The sequence below is a fragment of the Zalophus californianus genome, chromosome X (assembly GCF_009762305.2).
Source record: "Zalophus californianus isolate mZalCal1 chromosome X, mZalCal1.pri.v2, whole genome shotgun sequence".
Lineage (NCBI taxonomy): Eukaryota > Metazoa > Chordata > Mammalia > Carnivora > Otariidae > Zalophus > Zalophus californianus.
In genome coordinates this window covers 93,373,838-93,385,194 of record NC_045612.1, presented here as the reverse complement: position 1 = coordinate 93,385,194, position 11,357 = coordinate 93,373,838, and the positions used below count along the sequence as shown (strand labels likewise).

Sequence of the window (11,357 nt, the reverse complement as noted above, 5' to 3'; positions counted from 1 at the left end):
CAATCCCAGGACTCTGGGATCATGACCTGAGCCGAAGGCAGACGCTTAATGACTGAGCCACCCAGGCGTCCCTTCCCTTAATTGATTTTAATCAGTATCGTCTCACTGTAGTAAACTATAACTGTGGGTATAACAACTTTCAGTGAGTTTTGTGAGTCTTTCTAGCAAATAATCAAACCTGAGGGTGGTCTTGGGGACCCCTGAACTCTGTAGTTGGTGTGAGAAGTGTGGTCTTGTAGACTGGTCTTGTAGAGGGTGGTCTTGTAGACTGTTGCCTAGTTTTACAAGAGGGTACACAGATGGAGAATGCTATCATGTTAACAGTAAATGCAAGAATAACGGTCATAACGCCCTCAGTCAGATGGAGCACGGGGATGCTTCTGGAAGCTGCCCAAGGAGAATCACAAGTTCAGTTCAAACTTGTGTTGGTTGGTGATGATGGTGCTGGAAAAATGACATTTGTGGAACATCATTTGACTGGTGAATTGGAGAAGTATGTGACTACGTTGGAGGTTGACGCCCATTGCTTGTGTTCCACACCAGAAGAGGACCGTTGAGTTCAATGTATGGAATTCAAGGGATCAGGAGAAATTTGGTGGACCAAGGAGAGATGGCTGTTATATATGAACCCAGCATGCCGTCGTAATGTCTGATGTAACATCGAGCGTTACTTCCAAGGATGTGCCTCACTGGCATAGAGATTTGGTACAAGTATGTGAAAACATCCCCATCACGTTGGGTGGCATCAAAGTGGGTATTAAGGACAGGAAAGTTAAGGCAAAATCCATCATTTTCCATTGAAAGAATCTTCAGTACTATGACATTTCTGCTAAAAGTAACTACAAACTTTGAGAAGCTCTTCCTTTGGCTTGTTTGAAAACTAACTGGAGACCCTCACTTGGAGTTCGTGGCCACGCCCATTCTTGCCCCACCAGAGGTTGGCACGGACACAGTTCTGGTAGTACGGTATGAGGCTGGTAGAGGGGGGCCCTCACAGCGTGCCCAGAAACACCATCTCCACATGTACCAGATACCTCTATCCTTCTGTGGCTTGTTCGAAATTCCATGGTGCCCACGCCAACCACAGGTTGGCAGCTCTCTAATGCATGTGCCTTCCGCCAATTAGACCATCTTTATTTTAAGTGCCTAATAGGAAGAGACACGTTTGGTTTCAAAATCCATATGCATTACAGTAAGAAATTTCAACATCTCACCTGTCCACTAAAGGAAGAGCTGCTAGATGCTTTAAATATAATTCCAACTGTTGCACAATTTTAAATGGATGATAAAAAAAAAAAGAGTCAATTGCTTACCTGTGCTAACAAAGTTTCTCCTCGATGGTGACTATCAAGCATTCAAGTGTTAATCATCAAAAAGTCTAGATCGGGAATTATGTGTGGCCACTGCAAGCGTTAAACCTCATATAAAAACTTAAGTTGATGAAAGCAAACTGTGCTAGATTGATTAAAGGCCACCAATTCCTCCCATGCTCCTTTGCACTGTGTAGTAGGTCCTCCCACGTCTTCCTCCCATCTAGGAGCCCGGCTATTTCTCCATCCCCCCACCCGAGAGTCTGGGCTGGCCCTGTGATCTGCTTCTGCCAATAGAAAGAGGTGGACGTGACTTGGGGCTCCCACAGTTAAGACAGGAAGCTTGAGGCTTCTGTGTTGATTCCCTTAGAGGGTTCGGGTTGCTATGTAAGAGTCCATCTAGCCTACTAGAACAGGAGAAGTCATGGAGGAGAGGAGACTTGAGGGGTCCTAGTCCACAGCCAGACACGCAAGTGAAGCCATCTTGGACCTTCTAGCCCAGCTGAGCCTCCCTCTTGAATGAGTCCAGTCAAAACCCACGGAGAAAGTGCCCGGCCAAACCAGCACAATCATGACAGAGCATGGACTATTGCTGTTTTAGGCCAGTACACTTTGGGGTGGCTTGTTACACAGCAAAGGCTAACTAAAACACAAGGTCAATTTATCATTAAAAAAATGAAAGGATGGGGCACCTGGGTGGCTTAGTCTATTAAGCCTCTGACTCTTGATTTTGGCTCAGGCCATGATCTCAGGGTGGTGGTATCGAGTCCAGCCCTGGACGCCTACACTCAGCCTGGAGTCAGCTTGAGATTCTCTAACTCTCCCTCTGCCCCTCCCCACCCTGCTCTCTCTCTCTCTCAAATAAATAAATAAATCTTTAAAAAAAAAATGAAAGGATAAGAACAGGAGGGGGAAGTGGGTGGGGAGAGAGTTGAAACGAAATTGACCCTACCTTGATAATTGTTGAAGCTGAGGATTATCTACTCATCTGTTTTTTTATGTGTGAAATTTTCCATAGTATAAAGGAGAACATAAAGGGAGGGTTGTGAAGACTTCATTAGGAAACTGTATATGCCTGCTGGGTATTTAACACCATTTCTAATAGTTTATATTTCATTTTCTTTACATGATTGCATAATACACACAATGAAATCATTTTTTCCTCCACCAGGCCCCATTTCGACTCTCCAAATACTCTCCAGTTCACCCCTGGAAGTCATTGGGATATTATATAATATAAATTTTCTGAGTGTCTCATGAGGTGAATAAGGATGAGGAGCCTGGCATGACCCCACATCCAAAAACCTCGCCAAAGGCAGCTGGCGCCCCCAACAGGACTCCAACAGGGCAGGCGCCCCTGGCCCCCACCCCCCATCCTTCCCGGAGTGGGAGGAGCCTATGAGGAAGGCCCGCCTCCCGGCCCGCCCGCTCGGCTCTCTGGCCCGCCCTCCTGGCCACGCTCTGGCTCGGGTAGTGACAGTGCCCAGGACCGCCTGCCCGATAGCGCTTGCCCCGTCCTCGGGGTGGGGGTGAGGGTGCTGGGAGGGGCCGGAAAAGGCGGGCCAGCCTGAATTACGAACCGCTCCAAACCATCCGGGGAGGGGCCAGAAGCTTCTCTTAGACCGATCAGGCAGTCATTCCATCCCCTCCACCAGCCTTGCGAGGGGACAGGTGGTGGGCGCACCGCCCTGGGCTCCCAGTCGTCCTGGGACGCCCCGGCTTTGGGGAGCGGGGAACCTCTGCCCCTCTGAGTCACACTCTCCGGGAGCCCCGGCACCCCTGGGCTCCGATCCTCGACGGCTGTACACCTGCGCGCAGCCCCGAAGTGAAGGGGTGACGGGGCGCGGCGTCGAGGGCCGGGGGCGGGACCAGCACTGTCCCCGGCTGGGCGCCGGGCGGCCGGGGAGGTGGGGGGGGGGCGGGCTGCGGCCCTGGCCTGGACGTAAGCGCCCCCCCGAGGCCGTCTGGAACCTGATTTTCCCCCGCCTTATCGATGCCGTCCCGCTTCCTAACGTCGTTTGGAATGACTGATGCGAGCTCTCGGGCCTCGAAGCCACCGTCCCAGGAAGCCCTCTTTCCTTGCAAGGGCGCCCAGACCCCGCGGCGCGAGCGCGGAGGGAGAGAGGGAGGGAGGAGGGAGAAACGGGGGGTGGGGGGAGGCGGGCAAGGGGAAGGAAGGAGAGGAATGAATTGCATTGGCCGGTCGCATCCGCAGAGGATGATGCTGACACCCTCCGTGCGGGCCCCCTCCCCCGGGGCCGAGCGCTCCGCTTCCCCACGCCAGGCTGCCGACAAATGAGCACACAGCACGCGGACCAGAACATCAACAAGGCTATTTTATTACTTCCTTTTTATTTATTTAATTTTTTGCACACTAATTAATAAATAAACTCTTGCACCGGAAAAGAAAAAAAAAAAAGGCAGGCAAGCCAGAATCCAAACATCCTCTCGGTTGCCATTTGGTTATGTAAGAAGGAGGAATTAAGGCTAGTTGGCGGTAAAGAATTCCTCTGATGCCACGCTCCAAATCAGAGCCCCTGCAAGGCCTTAAATCAAAAGGGAAAGCGGGCACCAGCAGCAAGCACAGAAAGTGGGGCAGAGTTCTGTCAGCAGCTCACGTAATGTTCCTGCTCCTAAGGGGACGATTGTCACATGTCGCAGAATTAGGCCCGGCTGAAAGCCACCAGCCCTCCACACCCCCTCCTAAGGCCACCCCCCCGCCCCGCCTCTCCATTGACTTTCTGAGCAGTGCCGGGCTCCCAGGTCCCCGCCTCCACCCACTGTGGCCAGGGATGCTGGGGCAGGGAGCAGACACCTGCCCCCAAGGTACAGGGCCACCAGAGTCTCCTCACCCAGGAATTTAAGATTGGGATGGAGAAAGGCAACACGTGTCTATGAAGAGCCAGGGGCCGTTCTGTACACAGGGGAGCTATGGAAGGCTGTAGGTCTGAGGAGGCAGAGGGAGCAGTCTGCCAGCAGAAAAGGCCAAGGGAAGAAGGGAGAGAGGGAAGAGAGGAAGGGGGAGACTGAGCATAAAATGCTGCTAGCACTGAGAGGGGCAGGCCACAGGAATTCTGCTTATGCTTGCGGCTGCCTTCTTGGCCTTTCTGAGCCCCACTGCAGCTCCCCTGCCCCCACCATCTTCCGTAACAATAATCCCTGTCTTCTGGTTCGCCAGGCACCTGTCACTGCTAACCTTCTGAAGTTCAGTGAGCTCGAAACTTCTGTTGCTTGGAGTCAACGGGCTTCTAAATAATATGCCTTCAAATCAAAGCTTCATTTTTCATTTTACTTTAAAAACATAGATTTGTGGGGGGGGCTGGGTGGCTCAGTCGTTAAGAGGCTGCCTTCGGCTGGGGTCATGATCCCAGGGTCCTGGGATGGAGCCTGCATCGGGCTCCCTGCTCAGCAGGAAGCCTGCTTCTCCCTCTCCCACTCCCTCTGCTTGTGTTCCCTCTCTCGCTGTCTCTCTCTCTCTCTGTCAAATAAATAAATAAAAAGATTTTAATTTATTTATTTGACAGAGAGAGAGAGAGCACAAGCAGGGGGAGCGGCAGGCAGAGGGAGAAACAGGCTCCTCACTGAGGAGGGGAGCCTGATGTGGGGCTCAATCCCAGGACCCTGGGATCATGACCTCAGCCTAAGGCAGACGTTTAACCGACTGAGCCACCCAAGCCCCCTAAAAGCATAGATTTTATTTTTTAGAGCAGTTTTAGGTTCACAGCAAAATTGGGAGGAAGGTACAGAGAGTTCCCATATACTCTCTCTCCCCCCCATATGAACAGCACCCCCACTTGTCAACATCCCCCACCAGAGCGCACATTTGTTAAGCTGATGGACATACATTGACACATCATAATCACTCAGAGTCTGTAGTTTACCTTAAGGTTTATTCTTGATGTTGTACAGTGTTGTACATTCTATGGGTTTGCACAAATGTATAATTGTTACTGATCGACCTATCACAGCCACTCACTCAGGAAACAAACGGGTGAGCCCTCGCACAGCCCTGGCCACCTGCTCCGTCCAGGGGGATCCTGGGGAGATTGGGGGCTGGACAAGTCGAAAGCCCAGCTCCTGATTAAGTTTGCCAACGCCCTTGCCAAACAAACTCGGATAAATTTGCCGCAAGAGAAGTCAATAACTCCAGAAATGAGGGTTTGGAAGGGAGAAAGGGAGAAATTTATTTCGGTTGCTGGCAACGGGTGGTGGTGGCAGGCTCAAGGGACCTCTCCACCTGCAAGATGGACACCTAGAGTTTTGTAAAGAGAGGTTTGGGGGATATGTGCAAGACAGCAGGCAGGGAGCGCGTGATGACGCGTGATCACGCGTGGGGGTCAGCATGTGTTCAGCCCATGATCATGGGCCAGGAAGAAGACGTGTGGGGTGTGGCCTTCTAGGCATTCCGTCGGTATCAGAACTTTTCTGGTCTGGTGGTTGGAATGTTCCAGTCATTGCAAAACATTTTCGTCAATGCCTCAAGAAAGTGCGATAAGAAATAAGCACAATGGGTTTTAGTTAGAGCCTGAGTTAGGCGGGCTTGTCTATTTCTGGTTTTAATTGGCAGGGTCTATAGTTGAGCAACAGGGCTCACTGACAGAAGGACACGTATCCACCATTATGGTATCATACACACTAATTGCATTGCTCTAAAAATCCTCTGCACTCTGCCTATTCTTCCCTCCCCCTAAGCTCTGGCAACCACTGATCCTTTTACTGTCTCCATAGTTTCGCCTTTTCCAGAATGTCATAGAGTTGGACTCATGCAGTATGGAGCCTTTTCAGATTGGCTTCTTTCACTTAGTAATTCAATTTGCTTTTTTATTTATTATTATTATTATTATTAGTTTCAGAGGTTGAGTTCAGTGATTCATCCGTTGCATAGAACACCCAGCGCTCATTCCATCAAGTGCCCTCCTTAATGCCCATCCCCCAGTGACCCCATCCCCTCCCACCCCCCCTCAATCTGCTGTGATGGTAGAAGTTTCCTGTTGACATTTTCCCACCCTTTCTCTCCTTTGGCGGACATGGTACGTCATACCTTCCGATTGAGGGAAAAAGCTTATTTGGGGCCTCCCAGTAAATTGGAATCAAATGTTTTCCCTTTGGGAAAAGGGAAAATCACAGCACCTGTGTCCTGGAACCTAGAAATCCCAGCATTTCTCATTTTGGCCACAGTCCAATGGGTCTGAAGTGTTCTCTGACTTCATTTTCCAGAGCAGGGATGTTTAAGACCTGGGGACACGTGTTCTTTTTTTTTTTTTTAAAGATTTTATTTATTTATTTATTTATTTGAGAGAGAGAGAATGAGAGATAGAGAGCACGAGAGGGAAGACGGTCAGAGGGAGAAGCAGACCCCCTGCGGAGCAGGGAGCCCGATGCGGGACTCGATCCTGGGACTCCAGGATCATGACCTGAGCTGAAGGCAGTCGCTTAACCAACTGAGCCACCCAGGCGCCCCTAGGGGGACATGTGTTCTGAATGGTGGCTGCTTCACCCAAGGATTGGGCAAACCCCTGACCCTGGCATCCATGGAACTGTCCCTAAGGGCTGCTCTCCTCACTCCGGGCGGCACGGTCCCATCTGCAGTAAGTAGATGCCAATAATGCTCTGCACCGAGGCAAAATCATGGGGGCCTGTTTCAGGAGCACTTACAAAGACTCCTTGCCCCTTTTCCCCAGAGGTCAAGAGCATCGTGCTACTGACACCCTTAATCCCCACACTGACCCTGTGCCATTCTCCCATCACCTATAATAATGACAGCAACAGCGGGGGCCATTTACGGACTGCTAATTATATGCCAGGCACCTTGCTAAGCACTTTATATGCATTTATTTAATCCTCCCAACCTAATGAGGTCATATCCCCCATTTTATAACCGAAGAAGCTGAGTCACAGGAAAATTGTCACACGCTCAAGATCACACAGCTTAGAAGTGGCCTACCCAGGATTTGAATCCAGAGAGTCTAGTTCCAGGGTTCAACGGTGACCTGCTGCGTTGTGATGGGGGAAGATATTAGTTATATGTTGCTGTGTGTATCAAATGACTCCAAAACTTAGTGGTTTAAAATAACAGACAGTTATCATGACACACAGTTTCTGAGGGTCAGGGATCTGGGTGTTCTGGCTCAGAAGGTCTTATGGGGGGGAAGGCTGCCGTCAAGCTATACTCTCCCAAGACTTGACTGAACCTAGAGGATCTGCTTCTAAGCTCATTCGTGTGGCTGTTGGCCGGAGGCCTGGCTTCCTTGACACATTGGCTTCTCCCATAGGGCTGCTCTGGACAAGGCTTCCCCCAGTGTTAAGTACTGAGAGGGAGAAAGAGACAGATACTGAGAGATGAGCCACTCTACATTTTATGACCTAGTCTTCCAATCACACATCATCACTTCTGCCTTCTATTTATTAAGCCAACCCACGCTTAACGAGAGGATCACACAAAGGCGTGAATACCAGGAAGCAGAGATCACTGGAGGCCATCTTGGAGGCCGGCTACCACAGCTAAGCAGGAAAAGGACCTTGCCCTCCGAAAATCCTAAAGCCTGCTTTAGAGGTGATAGCAAAAAGCTACCGAGCCCTGTGCAAATGTTTGTCGCCACTCAACGCGCCCTTCCCCTGTGTCCGACACATTTCACCAGGCACTATGGAGAGAGGTAGACTCATCTGGAACATGAGCTCTGTGGGGTCAGGCTCCCCATCTTCGACAACATACAGTTGTCAGGCTTCCATGAATATTTTTAATTGACTGACACTAAAGAAATAAAAGATGCGCTCACTGCTCTTAGGAAGTTCACAACCCAGTTTTAAAGCAATTACATTTTATTTGCATACCTTTTGTGGTAAAATATACATCACCTAAAATTTCCACTTGAACCACTTGTGGCATTAAGTACGCTCAGTGTTGTGCAACCATCACCACCATCCACCTCCAGAACTTTCTCATCATCCCAAATTGAAAATTTGTGTCCATTAAACAATAATTCCCCATTTCCTTCTCCCACCCCACTCCTGGCAACCACTTTTCTGCTTTCTATGAGTTTGGTAAACTCTGGGTACCTGATACAAGGAGAATCATACAATATTTGTTCTTTTGTGTCTGGCTTATTTTAGCCTGGGGTCTTCAAAGTTCATCCATGTTGTAGAATGTGTCAGAATTTCCTTCCTTTTTAAGGCTGAATAATATTCCATTGGATGTGTATGCCACATTTTGTGTATCCATTCATCCATCACTGGACGTTTCGGTTGTTTCCACCTTTGGGCTATCGTGAACAATGCTTCTACGAATGTGGGTGTGCAAATCTGTTTGAGGCCCAGCTTGCAATTCTTCTGGGGACATACCCTGAAATGGAATTATTGGATCATATGGTAAGTCTATGCTTCATTTTTTTTTTATGTCTAATTGTTTGAGGAACCACCATACTGTGTTCTTAACAACCTAGTGTTAATAAACACTATTGTTTTAGGGCCCCCGTGCTAAGCCCTTTACACACTTTACCTGAAACCAGCACTGCAAGGAAGTGTTATTACTTTCACTTTTCAACCGATGAGTTCATTTGCTCGATATCACACAACTAGTTGGAAGACACAGTCAACACACGTGGATCGCTTAGCAAGGCAAATGGCTACAAATCCAGTTCAATAAAACACAAATTCAATGCAAGAAACTGGAGGCCACGGAGTGTGGTTGTCTGTGGAAAGTTTCCTACAAGTAAGCGGTGAACTAAAATTTTGAGGATGGTCCATGATCAGGCATCCAGTGGAAAGCTAGGCAAACATTTGACTGCAGAACGGGAGGGCACAGACTTGCTTTGAACCCTGAGGTCTGTGTGTGATTCTCTTATCTGCGCTTTGCCAGGGCCTCTGTACAGCGTCTCTATCCAGAGAGACTTTTTTTTTTTTAAGATTTTATTTATTTATTTGAGAGAGAGAGAATGAGAGACAGAGAGCTCGAGAGGTGGGAGGGTTAGAGGGAGAAGCAAACCCCCCGCTGAGCAGGGAGCCCGATGCAGGACTTGATCTCCCGACTCCAGGATCATGACCTGAGCCGAAGGCGGACACTTCACCAACTGAGCCACCCAGGCGCCCCAGAGAGAATTTTGAGAGCTCTCAGCCTAGTGGCTTGTACTAGAGCCTTAACTCCAAGCTGTCTCTTGCTCTGGGTTCCCTCTGCCTCCGTTTTACTCAGTAATTATATCAGAGAGGCCAGCTAGAATGGGCTGTGTGTTGCTTCTAAAATCCGAAATGACACTGTAGGGGAGCATCACTTGCCACCCCAAAATATGTCTCTTTGGCATAAGGATCCTGATAGGCAAATTACTTTCAAGGAACTGCCAACAAGTGAAGCTCAGAAAAAACTAAGTAGATGGTACCCTTTTGTTAGAGAGGTTTACAGGTGCAAGGGAACTCTCCATTCACAAGCGTGTCTCTCTGGCTGTATCAGGAAGAGGGGGATGACTCTAAATCTCTAGAAACTCATCAATGGAGAGGGCCGTGACTTAGATCTGCATAACCACCTTCCCCTTGTTGACTGTGCTTTTTCGGATCAGCTCCCATGACTGACTCCCCATGCCCAACATCTTTTGTTTTTCGTTGGAGATGGTATTTAAGGGGAGGGCTTCTGCCACTTTGGGGAGTTACTCAGTTTTCCTGGGTGTCTCTTGTGTATACAGGAGGTACACAAGTTATTAAATTTCTGTTTGTTTTTCTCCTGTTACTCCATCTTATACTACAAGGGGGTCTCAGCCAAGAGGCTAGAAGGAAAGAAGGGAACATTATTATTCCACTGTTTCAACATGAAACACTGTGCCTTTTTCTTGATGGTAAGTGGTATGAGGTGTTCCAACTCATGTTTCACTTTGGGGGTGGCATCCCCCTGGCTCCCTAGAAACTTCCTCCAGGTGGTGGAAATTTCTGTAGGTGAATAGTGAATCCAGTTTTGAAGTAGCGATCAGAAAGGCAAATGAAGGGGGCGCCTGTTAGGCTCAGTCGTTAAGCGTCTGCCTTTGGCTCAGGTCATGATCCCAGGGTCCTGGGATCGAGCCCCGCGTCAGGCTCCCTGCTCAGCGGGAAGCCTGCTTCTCCCTCTCCCACTCCCCCTGCTTGTGTTCCCTCTCTCGCTGTGTCTCTCTCTGTCAAATAAATAAAATCTTTAAAAAAAAAGGCAAATGAAGGAAGAGAATGGCATTCGAGGCAGAACAAGGGCAGAGACACCGTGACACGGACAAGCCGGTTACAAATGATTTACCAAGTCGATGTATGAAGAGAGAACAGGGATGGTTCACTTGGAGGGCTCACGGGACTCAGGATATAGTTGCACTTGTGGCTGAGATTTATCACAGTGAAGGGACACAAAGCCCAATCAGCATGGGGAAAAGGTGTATGGGGCCAAGTCCAAGGGAGACCAGGCATAAGCTTCCAAGACTCCTTTTCCCGTGGGGGTCACACAGGACGTGCTTAACTCTCCCCAGCAATGTGTAGTGACAACATGTGTGAAATGCTGTCTACTGGGGAATCCCGTTAGAGACTGGGCACCCAGGGGGGCTGCTCATGTGGGCACACTTTGCCGGGCATGTACCCACATTCTTTTTTTTTTTTTTTAAGATTTTATTCATTTATTTGACAGAGAGATACACAGCGAGAGAGGGAACACAAGCAGGGGGAGCGGGAGAGGGAGAAGCAGGCTTCCCACTGAGCAGGGAGCCCGATGCGGGGCTCGATCCCAGGACCCTGGGATCATGACCTGAGCCGAAGACAGACGCTTAACGACTGAGCCACCCAGGCGCCCCATGTACCCACATTCTTGCCTCCCAGAAAGAAAGCAGGAGTTGGGCCCGAACCCCACTGTTTACATAAAGCATCTAGGCACAGTGAGCCACTCTCATCAGGTAGGGAATGGTGGGAACCCTCCCCAAATCCCGATTCCCAGGCACCAGTCAAGGGCCAACCTGGGCAGCAGGCCTTTCTAAGGAGAAGCAGTCAGGCCTGCCGTGTTAACCCCTTTGTGCACAACATGAATCCCACAAAACAGCTTGGACAGGTCCACGAGGG

General features: G+C 49.5%; 1 pseudogene; it reads left to right on the top strand.

The window, feature by feature from the left end:
* Nucleotides 1–374: 374 nt before the first annotated feature.
* LOC113930367 lies at nucleotides 375–5,391 on the top strand (annotated as a pseudogene).
* Nucleotides 5,392–11,357: the final 5,966 nt, after the last annotated feature.